A 27,183-nucleotide genomic window follows, 5' to 3' on the forward strand; every position below is an offset into this window, starting at 1 on the left:
CACTAATTTGACGTTTGGGCGGTGCCGAATTCACTCGTTGCCATGGTCACGTAAATCACACGGCACCGCTCAAACGTCAGATAGTGAACTCGTGCACTGGTCCATAGGGGACTGTCCACTAAGGGAACCTGACCCTATCTCAGATTTATGCATAAAAATTGAAAAACAAGAACATCAAAAAACCAATTCTGGATAATCGAGTCTAAAATTCCGGATAATCGAATCCTGGATAATCGAGTCTACATTCATTTTTGGATTAATGGAAAAGTATTGAATTTATGTCTAAAATTAACCCAATTCCATATTCGTACACCTATCAAAATTCAAACGTAAAACATTCAAAACTAAACTTTAATGCTTTATTTCAGGGCTGCCCAACGTACGGCCCGCGGGTCGCTTCCGGCTCGCGAACTCATTTTGTGTGGCCCGCCGAGGGCTCGAAGATTCTTCTCATATTTGGTCATATTTCCTACAAACCCAAAGGTAGAACTTACCAAAACTATCTGAATTTTAGTTTCAACCTAATATTTTTTAAATTGCTTTGTTTCCTTTAAATCGTGATACTTAATTTTATGAATGATTCAAAGTCTAAATCTCAAATTCTGTGTGTTTCAACAATGTTTCTATCATGACTTCCTTCGGCAATCAAGAAATGTAGCCTGAACAAAACTTATGGACAAGAGGCTAAGTTTTCATACATAATTTCATTGAATCATAGTCTACACACTCAATAACTGGGTTTCTGAACTACCGAAAATGTCAGTAAACTAAAAAAAATATCAGAATTCGAAAAACAGAGATTTTTTACTGAAATTTTGCAGAGAGCTTTCTTTTTATATCATACATCGATAAAAAATAAAACATGGAAAACATGACTTTTTCGGTAGTTCCAAAACCCAGTAAAATTTTACCGACCCCAGTAATTTAATCTAAGTGTGTAATATTCTCACAGAATCCTGGAAATAAATTTTAACAACACCTGGGCGTTATTCACGCAGATTCATTGACACGATTATAAAAAGAGTCTTTTTAAAAGACACGATTTTTACAAAATCTTGGACAGATTTTTTTTTAAGAATTCTGAACACGACTTTCACGGTCAACATTGGCAAGATTCTCATAGACTTCTAGCCAGGATTTACATCGAATTCAATACATAATTTTCTGAAATCCTTGGCAAGATTAAAATATATCAACATTTTGCTAGAACCTTAAGCGAATTAATATTTAAATTTTGAGCAGTTTACTTGAACTACCCTTAAGCACTCTCAAAGATTTCAAGGTTGCATTTCGAAATGTTTTTTGAGTGAGATTCTGAAGGAATCCTAGGCACTATTATTGTAAAATCCTGGACATTCTGACCAAGCTTGATCACGATTTTAGCACATTCCGGGTCAAATTCTGACAGAATTAGGAGTATGATTTTCATAAAATCCTAGGCATTATTCACACAGAATCGAAATTTTTGGGATAGATTCTTTAAAATATTCTGCTCTAGATTATGACATAGTTTTGAAAAAAACGCCTCACAACATCCGGCGGAATGATTAGCATCAATTATTCGTTTTTCGATTTCTTCAAATTAAATTTACTTCATTCACTGATTCTGTCAGATTTCATGAACTTCATTTATTTACCTTAGTCAGATTTCATGCGAATATTTGAGCTTTTTTTCAATATGGCCCGCGCCACAATATTATTTCTGTTATTTGGCACGCGGTTCAAAAAGGTTGGGCATGCTTGCTCTATTTGATTGCTGAAATGCTTTATTATGATGTTCATATGTAGTGAAGTACATTTGGACAATTTATTAGCGGATATATACGAAATTTAGGTAAAATTATGAGAAATGCCAGTTTTGTAATGATTTTTGCAATAAAATCCAATATATTAATATTATACGTGAGCTCGAGCTCACGATAGAAATTTGGTTGAAATGTCTACAGTTTACAGAAATCATAAACAGTTTTTATTATCCCTTTTGAGTTCAGAAAATTGTTGTACTACAACTTCAACACTCTTCTAAAATGCTATTTTTAATCAATGTAAACTAAATTTTCTATCTAAACAGCACTGCCCATAACTGCATATTTGTAACATTCGACAAAAGTAGGCATTGAGTAAATGGAACACCAAGTGTGCATTTAATGGCAGTATGGGAGGAAACTAAAATTTCTAAAAATTACCAGGAACTCAAAAGTGCTTATTTGAGGCTAATATTTTGTACAGCTCATATCGCATACTGGGTGAATTGTCAGAAAATAATTCTGATAGAAATTTGATTGCTATCACATTACAAGGCCTATAATATCAATGTGACTGTTATGCGGTTATGATTACCAATGTGACAAAACAACTTGGTATTTTTTTTCGAATTTTCTAGAACAATCTCATAGCTTTCAGTAAGTTGATCGAAAGTATTTATCATTTGATGACTCTCCATGATATTAACTCCATTTTGTCAAAATTGTCGAATGTGACTGTTTTGCAGTTATGGGCAGAGCAGGTAAAGGTTAATTTTGAACTTTGAACTTTTTTGAAGCCAGCGTATTCGTGGTCTTCTCCGAAGTCGCAGACCTCTATCTGGTTCCCTGCTGAATATTATTTTCGCAATTCTTTCATCCGACATTCGCACTAAGTGACCAGCCCACTGAAGTCTGCCGTATTTTACACGCTTGATAGTATTCGCATGTTTGTACACTTGATACAACTCGTGATACATGCGTCTGCGCCACACACAATTTTCGAGTTTCCCACCGATTATTGTCCGCAGCACTTAACGCTCGATAACACCGAAAGCTTTCCGGCCTGCTACGTCCACGCTTCGTGCCTGTAGAGAGCCACCGGAAGAATCAACATTTTATACAGGGCGAATTTTGTTTTCGTTTGCAAGCTGCGAGCCGTATTCGCAGCCGCATCACGTCTTTTGACTTCGCGGGAAACGTCGTTGTTACATGTATCAAGTGTTCCAAGGTAAACAAATTCTTCAACAACTTCAAACACATCCCCATCAAACAGTACCTCAGCACCTACATCACCAAGCCTGACTCTTTCTCTACCTGCAACCATGTACTTCGTTTTGGTAGAATTAATGGTCAGGCCTATCATCGCTGTCTCCCTCTTCAGAGGCACGAAGACCTCTTCCACGGACCTGCGATCGATTCCAATTAGGTCTACATTGTCCGCAAAGCCATGAAGGTTATGTGACCTTGTGATAATAGTGCCATTTCTCTGCACGCCAGATCTCCTAATAGCACCCTCGAGTGCAATGTTGAACAGTAAATTCGAAAGTGCGTCTCCCTGATTCAGCCCGTCTAACGTCTCGAACGAGGTAGGCACCTTGTCTGCGATCCCAACACTTGATTTCGAACCATCCAGCGTAGCACGTATCAGCCTAATTAGTTTCGCCGGAAAACCATGTTCAGACATTATCTGCCGAAGCTCATTTCTTTTCACTGAATCGTACGCCGCCTTGAAATCAATAAGTAGATGGCGAGTCTGCAAGTTATACTCCCGGGATTTATCTAGGGTCATTCGCAAGCTAAACATCTGATCGGTTGTCGAACGACCCTCACGAAAACCAGCTTGGTATTCGCCGCGCGAAGGACTCCTCGAGCGGTCTTAGTCTGTTAAACAGGATGCGCAACAGAATTTTGTACGCCGAATTCAGCAGGGTAAAAAAAATCCTCTGTAATTAGCACACTCCAGTCTGTGCCCTTTCTTGTAGATTGGGTGTAAGAGCCCATCCAACCAGCCGGTGGGCAATTCTTCGTCCTCCCATTCCTTCAGAAGTACTCGGTGGATCGATCGATAAAGCTGCTCACTTCCGTGCTTGACAAGCTCAACCGGAATCTCCTCCTTCCCAGCAGCCTTACAGTTCTTCAGCTCGCCTATGGTTGGTGGGTCCACAGCTTGATTGTCATCATCAATATTCATCTTGTTCCTCGCTACATTTCCATTTTCACCGTTCAACAATTGCTGAAAGTGCTTCTTCCACCTGGCTGCCACCGCCGTTTTATCGGTCTGCAAATTCCCTTATTGATCATTGCACATGGTGGGCACTGGTACGGTATTGTGACGTGCAGTATTGACCGTTGTATAGAATCTCCGCATATCATTCCGGTTCATGCTTTCTTGAGTGTCAGCTACCACACTTTCTTCGTGCTGCCTTTTCTTTCTGCGGTGGATTCGCTTTTCCTCGACTCTCGCTGCCCTGTACGCTCTCTCTTTTTTTCGTGCGAAGTAGGTACTGCTGATTGCCATCCCTCTAGCAGCAGCGAAGGTTACTAGCCGCAGGCCAATATCATTGGTAATGGAATGGAGGCTTTCCGTTCCAATGACGGGTCGGAAGAAATCTTCTTTCCCGTAGGCCTTATCCTGGCTCTCATAGAACTCATCCTTCATGTCATCGGGCCTATCGTTCGTTGGCGCATATATGCTGATCAGGCTGTAGTTGAAGAACTTGCCCTTCATTCTCAACACACAGACTCGGTCGCTTACCGGTTTCCACCGAATAATTCGCTTCATCTGCTTCTCAATCAATATGAAGCCAATTCCACGTTCTGCTCTGTCGCCACCGCTGTAGTAGATGTGGTACTTGAATGAAGTGATGGCGATGATGGGGTACACCGCTCGGAATTCACGATCTCCGGTTCTTGGCCAGCGTATTTCCAACAACTAAAATCAATGTGTTTGCTCCACTTTTGCCTTTCTTGGTTGGTGAAAAGTCTTCGATAGGTCACATAACCAGGGTTGCGCTTCCTACATCGTGCTAGAGGGGCTGCCTCTTCGGTGCTGACACGATACAGCATTGTCCGTTTGTTCTTTACATGATGACCACGGTCATAGCCATCAAAACCATCCACCTTTATTAGAACTTTGGACCTGTAGCTCTGGTTCTCAATAGTTTCAAATTCTTTCGGACACGCTAGTATGGTGAGCCGTCATGTGCTAGCGTTGTTATAATGAACGTAACATTCTCAATAGTTTGAAGATCGCAAGTTCTGGTTTGGCTGCAGTGCTAAACCCGCAGCTATCCAGCAAGACCATGCTCTAAGGATCGTGGATCGAATATAGCCAATCAATGGAAATTTTCTCTATTTTACAAGGCATATAGGTTATGATATATTATTCTTGAGAATTCATCAGGAGTTTAGTCAGAAATTCATCTAAAAAATCTTCACAGATTGCTCCATCAAGAAATATTTTAAGTTCTTCGATTATTTACCCACGAAATTCTCCAGTGTCGTTTCAAGAAATTTATCTGCAGTAAAACCTCCATAACAAAATATCTGAAGGGACCATCGACTCATAGAAATATCGAGTCGTGGAAACAAATGCCTTGGAAAGCTGTTTGATGGGACCATCATAGTAACCATGAAATTTTGTTTTCAGTATACCTACTTCCATGAGTTTGAGAATTCTTTTGGGTTTCTTTTTTATCACAATTTTTGAGGCATTCCTTAAGCAACTCTTTAAATTTTTACCCAACAAGCTACAAGAACAAATCTTCAAGCGAAGCCCAAAAAACTATCCCTATTGTTTCCTATGCAATTTAATTCATCTTGAATTACACTAGGAATTTGTTGTCAAGCTGTCAATACTTTTAGATATTTTTTCCTTGAAGTTTGTTAGGATTACATAGCTAATAGTAAGTCACTTTTTAGTGACTTGGAAACTGTTTTCTTGACACTTGAAAGTCACTGTGGTAGTTTTGTATATCTTATAGTAGGCCGTGTCTTTGGTCGGGTTCATTATTATTGAAATTGTCAACTGAGAAACTTCACATTGGCGACGAGTGAACCCGGAGTTTCCTGCGATGGCCATCAAACTCGGATTACATAGGAAGAAATCAATATATGAAGAAAAAAGCTGCTTTCTCAAGAAGTTCAACTGGTGTTTGTAATTGCTATTCCTACGAAAATTCAATTATTTTGCGATACCTGTGCCTCAAATATGACATTAGTTTAGTTGGAAAAATAGCTATGTGTGTAAGTAAATTCTATAATAAAAACTTCACCTTAGAAGGGAAGTTGCCTCAGCGGCGGATTCGATCCGTCGGGTCAGGCTGTTGCAAAGTAAGTTCACCTCAAAAGGGAACTTAAGGAAGTAAAATGGCTCGCCTTAGAAGGGAGCAGCCGTAGCGGCAGTTACGAACTGTCGGGTCCGGCGGTAATGAATCAGAATGCTCGCCTTAGAAGGGAGCAACCGGGACGGATGCGATCCGTTAAGTCCGGTCAATATTGAAATGCTCGCCTTAGAAGGGAGCTGCCGCAGCGACAGTTTCGAACTGTCGGGTCCGGCGGAAAACGAATAAAATGCTCGCCTTAGAAGGGAGCCACAGCCGTAGTAACGGACACGATCCGTTGAGTCCAGTGGAAACTGAAATGCTCGCCTTAGAAGGGAGCAACCAAACAAAAAGTTTGAACTTAATTACACAAAAATTCAGCAGGGTTGGTCTGCAAGTTGTAACTAAAAGATCAAAACTGCTACAAAAGGCCGTAGCTAAAACAACGGATTTGATCCGTTGCGTCCGATAAAAATATACAAAAATTCGTGCTAGATGCGTTCACAAAAAGGTCGCAGCAACGCATATGATGCACAACTGCTTTACTAAAGGGTTCCTACAAGCTTTATAAATGTGCAGAATTTTATTAAAATTAAGATTTCATTAATATGTTTGCCTATGGAGCTATTGATTTGATGTTGCGAAAAATCTGCATTTTCTGTTGAAGGAAAGGAGTTGTGGTAGTTTTGTATATCTTATAGTAGGCCGTGTCTTTGGTCGGGTTCATTATTATTGAAATTGTCAACTGAGAAACTTCACAGTCACCATTTCCAACAAAAAGTGACTGAAGTCACTTTTTCAGAAAAATGGTCACTAAGGACATTATTTTCGTGACCTGATGATAATGAAATTTAAGACTGGTTTAGCTTTTCAAACTCAAAAAACAAGAAATAGATACTTGTCATACATAAAGACAAATATAGTGTTATTTGGAAGTCAAAGTGTCAAGAAAAATAGGGATCCCTGGCTAGCTTTCTAAAAGAATTCAGGTAAATTTTTTGTATACATTTCCAACAGAAACGTAAGCAAAATCTGAGAATTTTTTGTAGAAGATTCTGCCAAAACATAGAGCGGTACTTTGAACTGAATTTGTTGGCCGAAACATTTTAATAAATTGGCGAAAAGCAGAACCTGTACAGTGTACAGTCACTATATTCACAGTGTGGCGAATAGAAAATCCCAATAATTGACAACGAGATGATCTCACTAAATTCGCCGGTAACGGAACAAAAAGTTAAAGCTTTCAAGTGACCTTCTTGTTTGTTCTTGTTTTTTTCTTAAACCTGCCATCTAAAAGAACTTCATCAAGAGTCCTCTTGAAGATTAGCCAGAGACGGTTTGGAAATCACCCAAAAAATCAAAAAGTTTGTTTAAAACTCGTCCAGAACTTCAAAAGTGAGTATCAATGTTGCTAGAAATCATATCAGTAATTGCATTAGCAACCAATATAATACACATTTTTCCTTTTATTAACCCTTGATATTGGTTTTACCAAAGTCATGTAAAATATATCAAATATTTTTGTACAAAAAATACGTTTCTATAATGATTGCTTGAGCATTGTTGGACAATAATGATGGATTAATAGTGACTCGCCGTGTAAATCAAATGAAGAGTCACTTCACTCGAGTCGATGATTGTCACCTCGCTATACGAGACCGACAATTCTCACCTCACGCTACTCGTAGAATAAATCCAAATGCTCAGAAATTCATCCACTTTTTTAAGAAGGAAGTTAAATAAATAACCAATGCACCATTTGTTTTACCATTTATAGCATTCAAGTCTTGTCCTGGAGAGATAACTGTTAAGAAACATTTATAATAACGAAGACGATTTTTACGCGCAGCTCGAACGCAAGTACGACAGCTGCCCAAGCCACGACGTCAAAACCATCATAGGAAATCTAAACGCTCAGGTTGGCCAGGAGGAGGAATTCAGACCGATTATTGGAAAGTTCGGGAGAAAAAACGCCGCCTGGAGAAGACGGAGTGCGAGGTGATGCAATAACTGTGCCGGTCTCAAGAAATACGTAAGTTCTATCAGAAGCTCAACGCATCCCGCAACGGCCTCGTGCCGCGAGCCGAGATGTGCAGGGATAAGGATGGGAGCATTTTAACGAACGAGCGTGAGGTGACCGAAAAATGGAAGCAGCACTTCGACGAACACCTGAATGGCGCTGAGAGCACAGACAATGAAGGCCGAGACAACGGAGGAAATGCCTTCGTCAGTACTGCGGGCGATGGAAACCAACCAGCCCCCACTTTGAGGGAGGTTAAGGATGCCATTCGCCAGCTCAAGAACAATAAAGCTGCTGGTAAGGATGGTATCGGAGCTGAACTCATAAAGGATGGGCCCGGAGAGGCTGGATATTTATCTGCGCTGGCTGATAGGCACCATCTGGGAAACAGAACAGATACCTGAGGAGTGGAAGGAAGGGGTAACATACCCCATCTACAAAAAAGTCTGAATGTAAGAATTTTCGAGTGACCACCGTGGCCTACAAAGACAACGGACAAGATGTTTACTGTACGTATTGTATTGTTTAACAATGTTGTGAATACCAGGAGTCAATGCATCAACTTTTCAACGATTTCACGACAGCATACGACAGTATATTAACGATATTAAACTATAGAGGAACAATGTCGCTGTCGGGAGATAGGTGGGACTAAAAATTTCCACGTTATAATGTATGCAGTTTGACAGGCATGTACCCAACATGTTTCCGAACGAGAACAAAGGAAACAACGCGTAGAGCCATGGAAAATTATAGATGAGCATAGCTTTCCCGAGATGCTCATAAGACTGATAAAAGCAATGAAGATTTATGGTGAGCACACCAGTTAGTTTGAAATACGCCGAAGACTACAACTTTCCGAGAATTTGGTGTAGCAGCCGTGAGACGATTTTCAACTGATCCTGTCAATTTGTTTGCTTCGCAGATGGTGGAATATCGTTCGAGATGTTCGTCTACCTTAGATTCTTGCTGACGGCAAATCGTTCGTAGAAGTCAGACTTGGGGCTCCAAAAGAAGCTGCGATCAAAAAAGATGCATACCCACGCTGAATGTACGATGTTTAAACTGTTCATAAAACCAGTACTACAGTCATCTATTTCACATGCTCGAAAGAAGACTTGCCAGCTCTTAAGGAGTTTTGAACGCAGGAAGTTAGGGGCCATCTTTGCCAGAGCTCGTCAGTAGACCATTGGACCTTGTCATGTATTACGCTCGTATTTAGTCGTTGTCATGACACACGCCGTGCACACACATTGCGAATGCGCCAGTGTATGAGAGGGTGTGCGTGTGCATATTTGTCGTCGTCGTCGTCGTAGTTCGCTCTCCTCATGGCTGAATTTGGTGCTGTTTTCGCAATAGCACACAGCACAGCACCAAGCAGCCAGCCATCATCATCAGTCAGTCATCGGTACAGTAGCAGCAGAAGCAGCAGCAGCAGATTTTCCTCCTTCTGTTGGCTCGTCGTGGTCGTTTGCAAGCATAGATTGTGTGTTCCTCGCGGAGTCAGAGACGGAGACACAGACGTAGAAGAAAAACGCGAAAAAGAATAGTGCTCGCGGGAGCTCTGTGCAACGAGCAACAGAAGCAATCGTAGTAGGCTACAGACAGTGAGATGAAGATCTTCCAAGGATAAGTTTCTCTTTTCGTGCAGTCCAGCAGTCAGAGTGCTTTGCCAGACGAAAACGCTAGATCTTTTTTATTGTTCCGATTCGGTGCAGTGTCCCAAGTTGGTGAGTGTTCGATTTTGGTTGTTTGCGGAAGAATTCGCTATTATTGGTTGTTTGGTTGGTAACCCAGAAGTGAAGCGTCGAGAAACAGATAATTTTCAGCCTTGAAGTTGGTGCAAAAGGAACGGGCAGAAAAAATGATCATGGCGCCTCGTTCAGTGAGGAAAACAGTGACCATCGATACGCACATTGGGCACGGTTTTGTCCCATTCGTCATCATCGCCATATAGTGAACGGCACCAGCCTTCGCCGCTCCGTTTGTGGCGCTGTGATGATTAATAGTGTAGTATTCCTCCCCAAAGGAAAAAGAAAGTTCATCCGCCTTTGAGTCTGGTTTCCTCGAATGGAGGTGGCAAGTCTCACTCGAGATAGGGAGCCATTCGAAACGGGGAAAATAAGGTGCAATGTCCATTCCGTCCGATCCCGTTCCCGTCCCCGTTGTTGTCATATTCTCCATCGCCGTCGTCGTCATCCTGATGCAAGAAGTTGGAAGACCCATTCACCCTTCGTTGGTATGGGTGTGAACAGCAACAAAGGGATTGTTTTGTGTATGGCGCTCCAGACTGAAGAGTGTGCGTGTGATAAAAGAAGGTGAGAGGTGAGCCAACACTGGTGAGCAAGTATTTCCACACACATTACCCGAGATGAATGGAAACAGCTGCTGCTTGCTGCCAGCCTTATTGCTCATGCTCGGTAATGATCGATGATGGATGCAATTTTGTAGCTGCGAGAGGCCGCAGAGCAGACGAAACACGGAGTGAATGTACCAATACAAAAACGATGGCGCATCGGTCATCAACATCACTATCAGCAACACAACACAGGGTAGCGAAGTGATAATCACAGAAAGAAAATAATGTGCAGTGAGCTGACGGATTGAAACCCTGCTGTTGAAATGACAACAAACATTACACAATCAGTGCGCATCGTACCTTCGTGCTGTGCGTACACGAATTCTCTCTGCTCTTGGAAGTTTTCTTAAAAACTACCTAAAGCAATAAAACAGTACTTTTCAGTGCTACAAAAACAGTACTTTTCAGTGCTAAAATTAAAAACGGTACTTTTCAGTGCTACTAAAACAGTACTTTTCAGTACTATTTTTTCTACTATTGATCCCTTTACGATCCTTGTTTGGACCCGTGCCTTCGATTTTTCGTTGGACCCGTTGGCGAAAGCTAGCGGTGGTAATCCTTCTTGGACACCGTCTTGGGAAAAAACCTTTCGAAGGTCACGTCTTCTTTCGTTTATTAATTAAACATGGTATCAACAACTAACAAAAGGAAGGGTGAATCTCTGAATTCACTACTTCCTTCCAAAAAAGTGGGTTTTAAAACTGTCACTACACGTGGCAAGAATGGAAGAAAGGACGTTTCCCCGGAATGCGAACTTTCTTCCAAAGGTGAAATGAATAATTGTATCGAAATGAGCAATCAGTTCGATGCTCTAGACAAATTTTCCGAACACCAAATCGAAGCAGCCTCTAGCCCAGGCTCTTTGATTCAAGTGAGGAAGCAAAGAGTGCCGCCTATCGTGGTCAGTTGTTCCGAATTTGGGGGATTTAGGCAGGAGATCTTGAACTCCATTAGGGGAATCAAGGTTTCCTTCCAAATCGCAAAGAAAGGAGACTGTCGCGTTTTGCCGGAAACTCTTAAAGATCGTGAGCTTCTTCTCAAACATCTCGAAGAGAAGAAGCACAAATTTTTTACTTATGACGACAAAACTGAACGTTTGTTCAAAGTTGTCTTGAAAGGTCTCTCAAGTGACTATAAGTCACCTGAAGAGATCAAAAATGGAATAAATGATTTACTTGGATTTTCCCCAGTCCAAGTAATCATTATGAAAAAGAGAACCCAATCTGGCATTGGTCGGAAAGGGCTTTCTCAAGAACTTTATTTAGTTCACTTTAACAAAAAAGAACTAAATAATATTAAAGCTTTAGAAAAAGCAAAACTTTTGTTTGATGTCCGTGTGACATGGGAACATTTCCAGAAACCTGGAGGAAATTACCAGAACCCCACTCAGTGCCGTCGGTGCCAAAAGTGGGGTCATGGTACAAAAAATTGTCGCATGGATGCTAAATGCATGATTTGCGGAGGTTCTTCTCACGCCAAAGACGTCTGTCCAGTGAAGGAAGATACCACCAAATTCATATGTTGTAATTGCGGGGCTAACCATAAGTCCAATTTTTGGAATTGTCCTTCGCGCAAAAAGGTCATTGAGGCTCGTGCCAGGCAGATGAAAGATAATATCCGTTACGATAACGGTCGTTTCCGGAATTTGCCTGGTAGAGTATCGAACAATGCTCATTTTTCAGTTAACGATCGCTTGATCATGAATCATACCCATCAGGAAGATCATAATCATGCTCATTCACAAACTAATTTTAATCCGTCGGGTAGCCGTTCGAATCTTTCTATTTCGAATGTATCTACCCACGGTAAATCCTTTGCCGATATCGTAGCAGGAAATTCGAACTCCTCCCCTGTTCGATCCATGGGTACCCATTCTACTTGTTTCAAATCAAATGGAAAAAACCCTACCGCCACAGGTAACTCCGCTTCTTCGTCTACCGGAAATTCCAATGGGAAATCACATGACATGTCTGCCTCTGATTTTAATTTTCTAACTGAACAATTGAATCTAATGATTGATGCAATGTTCAAAGCCACCACTATGACTGAAGCAGTCCAAGTAGGTGTAAAATTTACAAATCAAATTGTTATTGGATTACGTTTTTCTAATGGATCCAAATAATAATTTAAATATTTTAAATTGGAATGCTCGTTCTCTGAATGGTAAAGAGGACGAGCTGTTTAATTTTCTTACGGTTAATAACGTGCATATAGCAGTTATTACCGAAACGTATTTAAAACCTGGATCTAAACTCAAAAGAGATCCTAACTTTTTTGTTTATCGTAATGATCGACTTGATGGGGCATGTGGGGGAGTTGCAATCATCATTCATAGGCGTATAAAACATCAACTGTTTTCATCATTTGAAACTAAAGTTTTTGAAACTTTAGGTGTTTCTGTTGAAACACAGTTTGGTAAATATACTTTCATAGCTGCCTATTTGCCTTTTCAATGCTCTGGGCAGCAAGTTAATTTGCTCCAAACTGACTTGCGTAAATTGACTCGCAATAAGTCAAAATTTTTTGTCATTGGTGACTTTAATGCCAAACATCGGTCATGGAATAATTCTCAAAGTAATTCCAACGGCAGAATTTTATTTGATGAGTGCTCTTCAGGATATTTCTCAATTCAATACCCTGATAGCCCCACATGTTTTTCCTCTTCTAGAAATCCATCTACGATTGATTTGGTCTTAACCGACTCTAGTCATCTTTGTAGCCAAATGATTACTCATGCTGATTTTGATTCTGATCATGTCCCTGTTACATTTCAAATATCCCAAGAAGCGATTCTCAATCCTATCAGCTCCACTTTCAATTATTTACGAGCCGACTGGAATATATATAAAACGTATGTTGACTCCAATCTTGATGTTAACATTTCTTTAGAAACTAAACTTGATATTGACAATGCTCTTGAAACTTTAACAAATTCCATTGTTGAAGCCCGGAGCATTGCAATTCCAAAATGTGAAGTAAAATTTGAATCCGTGATTATAGACGATGATCTTAAACTCTTGATCCGTCTTAAAAACGTGAGGAGAAGGCAATTTCAACGCACTCGCGATCCTGCTATGAAAATTATATGGCAGGATTTGCAGAAAGAAATCAAGAAACGTTTTGCTCAATTAAGAAACAAAAATTTTGAAAATAAAATTTCTCAATTGGACCCTGGCTCTAAGCCCTTTTGGAAATTATCGAAAATCTTGAAAAAACCTCAGAAGCCAATACCGGCATTGAAAGAGGAAAACAAATTATTACTAACTAATTGCGAAAAAGCTCAAAAACTTGCTATGCAGTTTGAATGTGCGCACAATTTTAATTTAGGACTTACTAGTCCAATTGAAAATGAAGTTACTCAGGAGTTCGAAAATATTCTCAATCAAGAGAACGTTTTCGAAAATGCCTGGGAGACTGATTTGGAAGAAGTGAGAACTATTATTAAAAAATTCAAAAACATGAAAGCTCCTGGCGATGATGGAATTTTCTACATCCTCATCAAGAAACTTCCAGAAAGTAGCTTATCATTTTTAGTTGATATATTTAACAAATGTTTTCAATTAGCATATTTTCCTGACAAATGGAAAAATGCTAAGGTTGTTCCAATTTTAAAACCAGACAAAAATCCTGCAGAAGCTTCTAGCTATCGTCCAATCAGTTTGCTTTCCTCCATCAGTAAACTTTTTGAAAAGGTCATTTTGAACAGAATGATGGCCCACATCAACGAAAATTCAATTTTTGCCAATGAACAGTTCGGATTCCGCCATGGACATTCGACCACTCATCAACTTGTACGTGTAACAAATTTGATCCGTTCCAACAAATCTGAAGGCTATTCTACTGGTCTTGCTCTTCTAGACATAGAAAAAGCATTCGACAGTGTTTGGCATGAAGGTTTGATTGTAAAATTGAAAAACTTTAATTTTCCAACATACATTGTTAGAATAATTCAAAGTTATCTGTCAAATCGTACACTTCAGGTTAATTATCAAAACTCCAGATCTGAAAGACTTCCTGTAAGAGCTGGTGTTCCTCAAGGCAGCATTTTGGGACCAATATTATACAATATTTTCACATCTGACTTACCTGAGTTACCTCAGGGATGTCATAAATCTTTATTTGCGGATGACACAGGCCTCTCCGCCAAAGGACGAAGCCTGCGTGTCATCTGTAGTCGATTGCAAAAAAGTTTGGATATTTTTTCTTCATACTTGCAAAAATGGAAGATTTCTCCTAATGCTTCCAAAACTCAACTAATAATATTCCCACATAAACCAAAAGCTCTTTATTTGAAACCTTCAAGTAGACATGTTGTCACGATGAGAGGGGTTCCAATAAATTGGTCAGATGAAGTTAAGTATCTAGGGCTCATGCTAGATAAGAATTTAACTTTCAAAAATCACATTGAGGGCATTCAAGCCAAATGTAATAAATATGTAAAATGTCTCTATCCCCTTATTAATAGAAAATCAAAACTTTGTCTTAAGAACAAGCTTTTGATATTCAAACAAATTTTCAGGCCAGCCATGTTGTATGCTGTACCAATATGGACTAGCTGTTGTGATACCAGGAAGAAAGCTCTGCAGAGAATTCAAAATAAAATTTTGAAAATGATTCTGAGGCTTCCTCCCTGGTATAGTACCAATGAGTTACATAGAATATCCAATGTTGAAACATTGGAACAAATGTCAAATACAATCATTAATAATTTCAGGCAAAAATCGTTACAATCTTCTATTGCCACGATTAATGCGTTATATGTTTAGGTTAAGTTAGGTTAAGTATATTAAAAACTTTTTTTTTTCTCTTATAAGCAGGTGAAATCAACTCACCTGTAAAAAAACTGAACTGCTACGGCAAATAAAATGTAATATGTTGTTAACAAAATGTTAATTAAATCTTAAATTTGTTTTACCAAATTAGGATGATAGTGTTGTCAAATAACACAGAACACCTAGATATAAGAAATGAATGTAATGTTTGGAATGATACTAATAAAGAAATTAAAAAAAAAAAAAAAAAAAAAAAAAAAAAAAAAAAAAAAAAAAAAAAAAAAAAAAAAAAAAAAAAAAAACATTACACAAGTGGAAAGCACGGGGCAATCTGAAAATTTGTAACGGTAGCTTTGTGCCATCGATTCTACCAGAAGATACCGAATGGTTGTTACGAGTTATACTCCCTCTAAATCATCAAGTTCGATCAACTCCAACGATTCAAATGTAATTCCGAGGAACTAGCAAATACTTACCTTCAAAAACTTCAAATATTACTATTATGATCCACAGATACGGATAAGTGTTGACTTGAATACCGAATTTATCATCAAAGAGGTTTGTTACAACGCAAAACATAAATATTCCATCGAAAGTAACAACGGGCGGTGTGTTCAAATGTGACTACAGTCACCTCAAAATTTGTAAACAACCCTCAGGTATGGGTCAGTGATTAAACATAATTAAAGACAATTCACACCGTTTTCAGCCAAAGGCTGCACAGACTGAACAATCACGAACATTAGGCAACGGACAACACTGAACACCCAGTAGCCCAGTGATAAATTTTCCGTTTGACGAAAAGTTTCCACCGACTGGAGCGGGAATCGAACCCACGCATCGTGGTGCAATACGGCTAAATGACTGACGCAGCCAACCGCACGGCCACGAAACCCACACGGCCACGAATTAAACACAAAATTTGTCATCAAATTGATTTGCTATAACGCATAAACATTAAAAGATTGCATCGTAAAAAAAAAACGAAGGGCGATGTGTTTAAATTTGGCTACCGTTTCCCCACAGTTATGGATAAACCATAGATATGGATCAGTGATGATTTAAACGCAGAATTTCTTATCAATAGGGGTAACATGGCGTAGTTGGCTACACGTTCACTTCTTAAGCGGATGGTCATGAGTTTGATTCCCAGTCCTCTCAACAAAAAACCTTTCGTCAGTCCGCATGAAAACGACACGTGCTCCACCGGTCCAACACCATGGCCGTCTGAAAGCGGACTGACAACCTGACCTTCTTCTGAGCGAACAAGCTCAAGTGAACCCGGATAACACGGCAAACGACCAACGGCAAGAAACAATGGACTTTCCTTTGGACTGATACGCAACATCACGTGCTCTTCTTTCATCTACTGGCGATGGTACAGTGTAAAAGAGGCGCAACTTTGGATCAGATCCACAAATAGATTCGATCGATAAAGAATAGGCACACGGACTCTGTACTAAAAATTAACAGCTGTCAACTTGAATTCGCTCTGGTGATGCCCAAGCTGGCGAATAGGAGCTCTCAATAGGTTAATCAAAATGAGAATAAAAAACAAATATTTTATCGGAATACCAACGGTCGGCGTGTTCAAAATGTTCAAAGTGAACAACCCACAGATATGGATTAGTTTTGGATTAAACACAGAACTTCTCATCTAATACATTTGCTATAACACACAAAAATTATATCTAAGTAGTATAGCCATCAGCAGCATCTACTTTGAACGCCAGAGATTATGAAGCACACCTGGATACACCCAAATGGTGATCTTTGCAACCAGATAGACCATATTCTGATGGATGGCCGACATTTCTCAGATGTCATCGATATTAGAATTAACTTGGATCACTACCTCGTTGTCAGTAAAATTTCGAGCGTGGCTATCAATTGTGGTGCGTTCAAGACTACAGCAAACAACGCGATTCAATATCCAGCACTTCTCAGCAGACGGTGTTACAGCTGAATAGCTGGACACGCGGATAAGTGGGATCCATGTAAGGGAAAACATCAACAATCTATGGGATTCAATCCATAGAATAGTGAGTGAAACAACGAGATGCCCCATAAGCGGATGGTTTGACGAGGAGTAGGGTCTGGTACCAGGCTGAATAGAGAGCGGTACTAGGAAGCGAGATCAACCGAAAAGCGAATCCACCGCAGGAAGTAAAAAGAGTATGATGAAAATGTATGAAACAGAACGATATGCGACGATTCCATGAAACTATCAATGGCTACGGAGAAAATCAGCACCCTCTCCTGTCGTGTGTGTGCAACGATCGTGAAGGTAATTTGCTGACAGATAAAACAAAGGTGACTGCCAGGTGGAGAGAGCACTTCGAACGACAACGATGATCGAGCAGGGGAGCCTCGATCACTAGATTAAGTTAAAAAGGCGATTAAGGAGCTGAAGAACAACAAGGCTGCTGGGAAGGATGAGCTCCTGGTCGAATTTCTCAAGCACGGTAATGAGCAGCTGCATGGAATTATTCATCATATACTACTAAGCATATAGGGGAAGGAGAACTGCCTGTTAGCTGGATGTATAGTCTCATTTGCCCTCTCTTCAATAAAGAGCATAGAAAGGAGTGAATCTCATCGTAAGTTCTGTAAGCGGTTTGGAGCACATCTTGTGCATAGAGATGATGCAGGAATAATTGAACGACATAGCGGAAAATGGAAACTGACTAAGCTATCACCCGGAACCCCGAGAGACTACTGATTGTGGAGAAGAATTTTCTCTGATTTGAACGCAAGCTACCCAACATGGTCCGAAATGTTGGTTTGATCAGCTCCAAAACCTATGCAATGAGGAAATCAAAACCTTGCACATCGAAATGATAGTGGGTGACTACTATCACTCGCTGAAAGCTTCATTCCCTTAGGTTTACGAAAAGTGTCTTCGCATATGGCTCAACAATTGTATGAGAAAACTGGACGTAATGGGAAAATCGTCGTTTTCACTGTTGTACCTCTACGTGACGCTGTGGTCAATGGATTGCTCCCGTTCGTAAAATACATAATCTATATGTGATTGGGAAGCATCCGGTGAAAACCGGAAGTGTATCTGTTCAGAAATTACTGAGTGTTAAGCCATGCAGCACAACTTTAACAGTGCTTCTTTGGAAATGATAGTCCCGTGTATGCAACGGTTTTTCACCGAAGTAAACAAATTGCAAACATAGGCCTGTCACAGAAAAAGGACTATAAACTGATTTAAAACGGCTCGTGAAAAGGCCTTTCCTGTACTCGTTCCGAAGAGATGTCTCTGGAAAAGTTGTTTGGTACAACAAGTACTACCTGACAGTTTTCTTATTTTTCTTAACATTACATACGAATTGAAACAAGCATGCTTTTCAACAAAGTTTCGTTTGTTATCATGACGAAGGTTTTTTTTTGTCATTTCCAATAGAACGAATTCTATCTCTTAGTAGTATACAATGAGTTTCTGATCAAACATTCAATGAAGCCATCTGCTTGCGAACGTTAGTGTATTCGTTATTCATAAAAGTAATGACTTACTAGTTCAAGGGCTAGAACTGACTTTGCCTGACCCATCAAGGCACCACATAGAATCAGGCATTGCAGAATTTACTCTCATTCGATTTTGAAGCATGATCAGAGCAAACGAAAAAAAAGATCACTTTCGTATCAGCAACGTGATTGCCCGAGGTAGGTTGAAGCTTCGCTGAGAAGTGCTAAAACTCTATAATAATAACTAAAGACGATACCTTTAGTCCGTTGTGGTTTTGCCTGTCCATGAACCCCCTCAGCAAAGCACTCAAGCAATGCAACTATGGCAACCAACTGAAAAGTTGGGAAAGGAGTACAACAGTTACCCACACGTTCTATATGGACGACCTGAAGCTATTTGCGACATCCGGATGGAGTTTGGAAATGCCGGTCAATTCATCTACGTCGTGGTCAAGTTATGGATGCCAGCTGTTTCCGCGTTAACAAGCAGGAGGAGATTCTGAATATGATTGAAGGCGAAACGTATAAATACCTCGGATTCTTGCAACTTAGAGGCATTCGCCATACGATGATCAAGAAGGAGCTGCAGAAAAGGTTCTTGTCTCGTGTCAACTGTATTTTGAAGAGCTTTCTGTCTGCCGGCAACAAGGTGAAAGCGATCAACACGTTTGCTGTGCCCCTGTTGGCGTATAGTTTCGGGGTTGTAAAGTGGACCAAGACTGACTTGGAGGCGATAGAACGAGCAGTACGAGTGGCGTCCACCAAGCACCGAATGGGCTACCCAAAATCGTCCATTCAGAGAGTCACCCTACCACGTGCAGCAGGAGGAATAGGCGTCACCAGCAGCTGCGGGTATATTTCGTAGAAAGCCAGAACCGCCACGAAATTTACCGCACTATATGCGAAGCTGATCACGGCTTCAGCGCCCTGCATCCGGCTCAGGAGGATTGCCAGCTGAATCAGCTGATCGCAACGTGGAAACAGAAGGAGTTGCTTGGTACGCACTCACATCAACTGGAGCTCGAGTACACCCATAAGGTGGCGTCAAACACGTGGCTGGTACGGGGTGACCTCTTCTCAGAAACAGAAGTTTTCATGGTAGCCATCCAGGACCGGGTAATTGCGACGAAAAACTATCGGCACCACATATTGCACGAAGACGTGGAGGATCGCTGTAGGAAGTGCAATTCAGTAGGGGAGACTATCGAGCATGTCGTTGCCGACTGTTCAGTACTAGCTGGATCAACCTACCTCGATCGACACCACGAAGTTGCCAAGCTTGCTCTTAAGCACGACTTGGTGGACCGATTTGTGCCCTACTACAAGTACCTGCTTGACCCGGTTCTGGAAAATAGTTGCATAAAGCCCGTACTGGGATCGCGAAATCATAACGGATGTCCTCATCCGTGCCAACCGCCTCGACATTGTAGTCTACGACAAAAGGATGAAACGAGTTACACTCATCGACATCGCTGTACTGCTGGACCACAATGTTCAATCAATGTTCTCCTACAAGATAGCAAAGTGCCACGACTTGGCGGAGGAGTTGAAGCAGATGTGACTGGACGTCCTTATAGGTCCGGTAGTCCTGTCAGCGACCGGAGTTGTCCCGACATCTCTTTTAAGGTTCCTAGACAAGCTGAAATTGAAAAAGGACCTACACAGCATTCAAAAAGCGGTGATTATTGGAACTTCTAGTCAGCTCTCCCTTACTCGATATTCCATAACTCGATATCGAGTTGGAAAACTATAGTAAAAGTCGTTTTTATAGCTTCCTTGAAATCTTTTGTATCGCATTTACACTAGTTTTGTGTTCTATAACTCCCTTCAATATCGAGCTATTGAGATTTGACTGTATTGCAAGAATGTTCCAATATAATACAATTGTTAATGAACAACCGTACTAATTTGTTTACGAGAAAACCATGCTAAAACCTGTGGAATTTCTAGGAAAATACTTGGAGAAATCGATTAAGGATTTCGTGAAGAATCTCGAAGTGCTTCCCTTAAAAATCAAGAAGAATTATTAAAGTAGTGCTTGGAAGATCTCAAAATAACCATTGAGAGGAATATCCAACTAGATGAACCCGTTGATAGATTCCTTGGCGAACTCATCGTCTATCCTTCCTGAACTAATTATATTTAGTAGTTCAACTGGCATATGGTCCGCAGCAGATTTCTGATGAATTTCAAAATATGTAATTAGTTATAGCAGATTTCTTGTACGAACCGTAACTGTTGTGCTTTCATGACGACATCTTTGATCGGTTGCTGCTAAGATTTTCGATGCCTCTGGAGTCGGATGACTTTCTGACTCAAAGTTATTCAAGTTATGGCCCTCTCTGGGTCCATAACCTTAGTGGTTGGCATTTTTTTTTAAATATGTTTGAAACATTCTTAAACTTAAGCAGTGAAATAATGCCATACCCTTATCGCGTCCAGCACAATCACAAACATCACTAAGCCAGTCTGTCGTGGTGAATAGTTACCAACGTGCATCGATATCAGTATTGTTAGTAGATCTCAGTAGTCGCGAAAGCGATCCCATGGCATGGCTTTATGCGTGTTGGTAACCGGTTGTGGTCAACCTGGTGCTAGGCAGCCATGTTTTGGTGGTCAACATCAAACTCAAGAGCAACAACGTACATTGGCCAAATCATATTAGGAAAATTTTCCTCAAATACTAAAATGTGTTTCTAGCTAATCACAGCAACCCAAATTTACTTGCTGTACTGCAATCCAATAGTTTGCAACCGTTTGTTTGTTCGAATAGCTATTGTTATGCGGGAAAATAAATTTTTCGGAGAAGTAGATTTCGCCATCATTGATTGTTAGTCATCAAATGGTTATTTGTTTACAAACATTGAGCTGTCAGTGGGAACCACTTCCCAGTTGGAACCAGAGATGTTTGCTCGTTATTTTTCAATGGGGTTGTATGGGCGGTGTCAGGAGGCTGGTTGTGGTGGCACGCTATGTTTGAACGTAGCGTACCATTCTCTGTATCGCAGCATGCGTATGGATTGATTGTTTCCTAATTTGGTCGTCTCGAAAGGCTTTTTCGCGGCCTACTACCATCATCGAGCCAAAGCAAAGCCCTCCCGCACGCCCGCTGCTAATAATGTTGTTGTTTTTGTTTTTCCAGTTTTATTTTCCTCTCCACCTCTCTCCTCTTTAACTATGAATATCATTGTTTTTCTCTGCATTGTATCAGTAGAGTAGTTATGCGCTTCGTTTTTATCTCTTTTTGTTTTGCTATGCTATTATTGCTGCAATGGCGAGATGCCGTTTTTGATATTGCTATTGTTGTGGGATTTTTATTGGCTACCGCACCGCGCAACTTTATATACCTATATGGCAGCAGTGGCGTGGCCTACAACAGATGGCTCTGGCCGAGTGCCCTCGAAAGTGACCACTCAAGGGTACCAACTGCGATGGCGTTTCATGTCCCATCCAAGACCTCCTCCCGTTTCCATCCATCCATCCGTGGTCCGACGAAGAATAATGCCTTCACCTTCTTAGCGATCGACGACGACGAATAAAAATTCATACTCCGCAAATTGCCATTCAGCCATTCTCCGTCTCGGTGAGTGGGTTCCTTGAGGGGTGCACAGAGGTCCAGTTTTTCAAATGCTTCTGAGCTCATATTTGGTCACAAAATGCACTATATTGAAGTGCTCAGACAATTCTGCCGAAGTAACTCCACATGCCAAAGTGAATCTTGAAAGCGCACAAGTTGCTATATACTCCATTTAACTCGCTTTCAAGACTAAGGAAGGACTTTTATAGATTAGAGAAGATTCCTCTAGTCTAAATATGACTAAGCATTTATTATGTTGAAAAAGTCAAGAGCCTCAAAATATATGAAAAACATCAATTTTACTGGAATTGTATCGTATGAAAAATAGAATATGGTAATTATGCCCAAATTAGGATTTTCAATCCTAAATCATGGTCCAAAACACTATGGTTATTTACTTCTTACTATAGTAAAACATTGTGAATGCGGATTTTTTAATTTTTTTTTTAACCTAGACCACTGTGCCTGTATTGGTCGAATCATAAGTAGAGAAATTAGCCATTCCGCGAGGGTCTTGTTTGTTCGGCTGGTTGGACATCGAAACAGGGTTCGATTTTGCCTTCGTCATTTTCTGTTTGAGCTGTCGTCGTCGTCGTCGCTAGGACAAGAATAAACGCCATTCACATTGGACCGGGGAGTTCGGAATAGTGCTGCGCACGCGGTTCAGCTCAACCATCACCTGTTTTGGCAATGCATTTCGGCGTTCTTTTTTTTTAGCGTTTGCATATGTGTTCACAATAAAAAGTCGGCGTGCGGCCAAAAATTTTGCCGATTCTAATAAAAGTCGTACAAATTGAACGCTGCTGCTCTGGGGTGGCGTCGTCAGTCGTCGTAAAACAATTTACATTAACATTACGAATTTAGAAAGAGAGAGAGAGAGAGCTGAAGCGGGTCTTGCATCCGGGGATTGTTTCGAGTTTGGTTTTGTGCTGTTAAGCCGAATCAAAACGGGTTGGGCATTGTTGTCTGTTGCAGTTGGTTTGCGTTGATTAACCGCTTGTTACGCGGTATCCATTGTAATGTAATGTTTAAAGGCGAATTATAACATTTTTTACTCCGAAATTTACAGCTCAATTCAAAATAAACTGTTGATATAGTAAGTGTAGAACTAGCCCTCGTGTGTTAAAATACACTCAAATAAAGATATAAAAAAAAAAAAAAAAAAAAAAAAAAAAAAAAAAAAAAAAAAAAAAACTGTTGATATAGTAGGCCCCTGAGCCCCTAACTGGATGCCCCCGGTTACATACACTGTTATTTCATTCTTAATACCTCTGATACTAATAAGGATCATTTTTGGCCAAAATTACGTGTTCAGGATTCTCGAGTGCTTCGTGAGGCCCAAGCAGGACAGTTCGGTTTTGCGTCGTCCGATCGATTTTGCTCACAATTTCGCGCGTTTCCGTCGCCAGAGAATTTTTTTTTTTCCTGTTTTGAAGCGTCTTGCTGGGTAGTGCTTCGTGAGGCCCAAGCAGGACAGTTCGGTTTTGCGTCGTCCGATCGATTTTGCTCACAATTTCGCGCGTTTCCGTGGCCAGAGAATTTTTTTTCCTGTTTTGGAGCGTCTTGCTGGGTAGTGCTTCGTGAGGCCCAAGCAGGACAGTTCGGTTTTGCGTCGTCCGATCGATTTTGCTCACAATTTCGCGCGTTTCCGTCGCCAGAGAATTTTTTTTTCCTGTTTTGAAGCGTCTTGCTGGGTAGTGCTTCGTGAGGCCCAAGCAGGACAGTTCGGTTTTGCGTCGTCCGATATATTTTGCTCACAATTTCGCGCGTTTTCGTCGCCGGAGAATTTTTTTTTTTCCTTTTTTTGAGCGTCTTGCTGGGTAGTGCTTCGTGAAGCCCAAGCAGGACAGTTCGGTTTTGCGTCGTCCGATATATTTTGCTCACGATTTCGCGCGTTTTCGTCGCCAGAGATTTTTTTTTTTTCCTGTTTTGGAGCGTCTTGCTGGGTAGTGCTTCGTGAAGCCCAAGCAGGACAGTTCGGTTTTGCGTCGTCCGATATATTTTGCTCACGATTTCGCGCGTTTTCGTGGCCGGTGATTATTTTTTTTTTTTTTTTTTTTTTTTTTTTTTTTTTTTTCCCTGTTTGGAGCGTCTTGCTGGGTAGTGCTTCGTGAGGCCCAAGCAGGACAGTTCGGTTTTGCGTCGTCCGATCGATTTTGCTCACAATTTCGCGCGTTTCCGTGGCCAGAAAATTTTTTTTTCCTGTTTTGGAGCGTCTTGCTGGGTAGTGCTTCGTGAGGCCCAAGCAGGACAGTTCGGTTTTGCGTCGTCCGATATATTTTGCTCACGATTTCGCGCGTTTTCGTCGCCGGAGAATTTTTTTTTCCTTTTTTTGAGCGTCTTGCTGGGTAGTGCTTCGTGAAGCCCAAGCAGGACAGTTCGGTTTTGCGTCGTCCGATATATTTTGCTCACGATTTCGCGCGTTTTCGTCGCCGGAGAATTTTTTTTTTCCTTTTTTTGAGCGTCTTGCTGGGTAGTGCTTCGTGAAGCCCAAGCAGGACAGTTCGGTTTTGCGTCGTCCGATATATTTTGCTCACGATTTCGCGCGTTTTCGTCGCCAGAGATTTTTTTTTTTCCTGTTTTGGAGCGTCTTGCTGGGTAGTGCTTCGTGAAGCCCAAGCAGGACAGTTCGGTTTTGCGTCGTCCGATCGATTTTGCTCACAATTTCGCGCGTTTCCGTGGCCAGAGAATTTTTTTTTTTTCCTGTTTTGGAGCGTCTTGCTGGGTAGTGCTTCGTGAGGCCCAAGCAGGACAGTTCGGTTTTGCGTCGTCCGATCGATTTTGCTCACAATTTCGCGCGTTTCCGTGGCCAGAGAATTTTTTTTTTCCTGTTTTGGAGCGTCTTGCTGGGTAGTGCTTCGTGAGGCCCAAGCAGGACAGTTCGGTTTTGCGTCGTCCGATCGATTTTGCTCACAATTTCGCGCGTTTCCGTCGCCAGAGAATTTTTTTTCCTGTTTTGAAGCGTCTTGCTGGGTAGTGCTTCGTGAGGCCCAAGCAGGACAGTTCGGTTTTGCGTCGTCCGATATATTTTGCTCACGATTTCGCGCGTTTTCGTCGCCGGAGAATTTTTTTTTTTTCCTTTTTTTGAGCGTCTTGCTGGGTAGTGCTTCGTGAAGCCCAAGCAGGACAGTTCGGTTTTGCGTCGTCCGATATATTTTGCTCACGATTTCGCGCGTTTTCGTCGCCAGAGATTTTTTTTTTTCCTGTTTTGGAGCGTCTTGCTGGGTAGTGCTTCGTGAAGCCCAAGCAGGACAGTTCGGTTTTGCGTCGTCCGATATATTTTGCTCACGATTTCGCGCGTTTTCGTCGCCGGAGAATTTTTTTTCCCTGTTTTGGAGCGTCTTGCTGGGTGGGTATTTGGGAAGGCCCAAACAAGACGGTTTGTTTTCGGGACGCCAAGAAGTTTTGCTGTCAGTGTCAGTTTTGTGTTCAGTCGAGGATGGATTACCAACTGGTGAGTTCGTTTCATGCTTGTGATAACACATTTTTTCTTGAATGCGTAACTTTTATGTAATATTAAAACAAACTTTGTATGGTTCGTCACTATAAGTGTCGGCATTATGCTATTTTCTTATACAATTTCAATATACATATATTTTTCTCTTTTTGACATTATTGAAAATTATCTTTTGAATTGTTCGACATTGTGAATGTTGACGTATTTTTTTTAAAACTTCTACCATATCGAGACAAAATGCACAGTAATACTCATATGTCATTTTCAAACAAATTATGTATGGTTCGTCACTACAAGTGTCGGCTTTATTCCTGTTTCATATAATTTAAAATATATACATGTTATTTTCAGTTTTCGTCATTAATAAAAACGTCTTTTGAATTGTTCGACATTATAGATGTTGACGTATTTTTTAAAGTTTCTCAAAACCAAAAACTTCTCGAGACAAAAATACATAACTAGCTTTAAATATAAGTCGTATATTTCCCCCTTGTCCATGGATCGCATCACCGACCAGAGGTGACTCCCAGATCCTTTCCTCCCTCACTAATAAACGCCCTTCCCGTGGTGATTGTGGAGATGCAGAGGTATTCTCGGTCTCAAGAAGCAACAATCATTACACCCTAACATTCCTTCCCCATCCCAACTGACTGTAAGGACTTGGCCGGCGCCGTTATTGATCAATAATATTAGATCTGCTAAAATTGCACTCCGAGAGTAAGCGGAAACTCCCATCCCTTATTCATTTGGATCGTAGTGCAATTCTTACCAGTTCCGATCAATCACGGAGTAGCAACCATTGACATGTACAGTCAGTCTATGCTATGCTAAAATTACGTGTTCAGGATTCTCTTTAGAATTATTTCCAGGATTATCTTAAGAATCCTCTTCAGGACTCTGTCCTCTTCGGGTGGGTTTCTGTGCAGAATTCTCAAATCTAGTAAGGATTCTCTTCAGAATCCTCTTCATGTCTCCCTTCAGAAGCCTCTTCAGGATTTTCCTCAGATCCTAATAATCTTTAGGATATTAATAGAATTCTAAGAGGTTTCTGTTCTGGTGTCCTTTCCAGAATTCTGTTTTGAATCGTCTATTCATCGTATTTTCAGGATACTCCTCAGGATTCTCGTATCTTTTTCATGATTATCTTCGATTACGTTTAAAATCCTCATTCCTACACAAATTTCCCCATTGATTCTTCCCACTATTTTGAAGAAATTCATCCATAAATTCTGTAGGCGATATTTCTTCCAATTCATATAAAGGCACCTCCAAGCCTTCCTCATTGCTGCAGAAGTTTCTCCAGACTTTCTTTTAGGATTTTTCAGGTATTACTCCGGTTGATCCATCGGAGATTACTTTAGGATTTATTTTAGAAATACTTCTCGATTTTTTCCAGGATTTTCAACAATATGTCTCAAAAAGGAAATCGTTAAATGAATTGCTGGATGAAACATTCA

At 40.8% G+C, this 27,183-nt stretch overlaps 1 protein-coding gene across 2 annotated transcripts in view; it reads left to right on the forward strand.

The window, feature by feature from the left end:
- LOC5577024 (protein phosphatase Slingshot) overlaps positions 1-27,183 on the forward strand; it is a 92,905-nt gene that overhangs the window by 9,583 nt on the left and 56,139 nt on the right. The window contains exon 1 of one of the 2 annotated variants that reach the window (XM_021842428.1): positions 9,491-9,817. The exons of the other annotated variant lie outside the window; for it this stretch is intronic. The gene's annotated coding sequence lies outside the window, so the exon portion shown is untranslated. Of the gene's footprint in view, positions 1-9,490; positions 9,818-27,183 lie in introns of those variants that run through there. 2 annotated transcript variants of the gene reach the window in all.

Source organism: Aedes aegypti, chromosome 1 (assembly GCF_002204515.2).
Source record: "Aedes aegypti strain LVP_AGWG chromosome 1, AaegL5.0 Primary Assembly, whole genome shotgun sequence".
Lineage (NCBI taxonomy): Eukaryota > Metazoa > Arthropoda > Insecta > Diptera > Culicidae > Aedes > Aedes aegypti.